Consider the following 979-nt stretch of genomic DNA (forward strand, 5'->3'; position numbering starts at 1 on the left):
TACAGAGGAGTCAGACTCACACCTTGTAGTCACAGCTACTTAGGAGACAAGGTGTAGCAGGAGAACTGCTTGAGCCTGGAAGTCCAAGACCAGCCTGGGTAACACAGGAAGACTCCATCTCTTTTTCCTTTCCTTTTTTTTTTTTAAGATGGATTTTTCGCTCTGTTGCCCAGGCTGGAGTGCAATGGCACGATCTCAGCTCACTGCAACCTCTGCTTCCCGGGTTGAAGCCATTCTCCTGCCTCAGCCTCCCAAGTAGCTGGTACTACAAGCGTGCGTCACCAACACTTGGCTAATTTTTGTATTTTTAGTAGAGACGAGTTTTCCCCATGTTGCCCAGCCTGCTTTCGAACTTCTGGCCTCATGTGATCTGCCCATCTTGGCCTCTCAAAGGGCTGGGATTATAGGCATGAGACACCATGTCTGGCCTCTCCTCCATTATTAAGTTTCATAGCATTATGTCTCTCCTTTGTAGCACTTATCATAATTAGAATTTTACATTTATTTGTATGGTTATTATCTAATGTCTTCCCCCGTTAGAATGTAAGCTCCTTGAGAACAAAAAACTCTGGCTATTTATATATATATATTTTTTTTTGGAGACAGGGTCTCATACTGTCACCCAGGTTGGAGTATAGTGGTGTTGATCACAGCTTACTGGAGCTCAATTGATCTTCCTGCCTCAGCCTCCCAAGTAGCTGGGACTATGGGTGCACACCACTATGCCCAGCTAATTTTTATATTTTTTGTAGAGATGGGTTTTGCCATGTTGTCCAGGTTGGTCTCAACTGAACTCAAGCAATCCAACTGCGTTGGCCCCCCCAGAGTGTTGGGATTACAGGCATGAGCCATGGCACCTGGCAGATAGCCATTGTATACATCTTGATGTGGTGTCTTACAGTTCTTTTTCACATGTACCTATATCTGTGTCTATAAATGCTATATCCATATATAGGGTCTTTTTTTTTTTTTTTTTTTT

This window comes from Cebus imitator, unplaced genomic scaffold (assembly GCF_001604975.1).
Source record: "Cebus imitator isolate Cc_AM_T3 unplaced genomic scaffold, Cebus_imitator-1.0 Scaffold149, whole genome shotgun sequence".
Classification (NCBI taxonomy): domain Eukaryota; kingdom Metazoa; phylum Chordata; class Mammalia; order Primates; family Cebidae; genus Cebus; species Cebus imitator.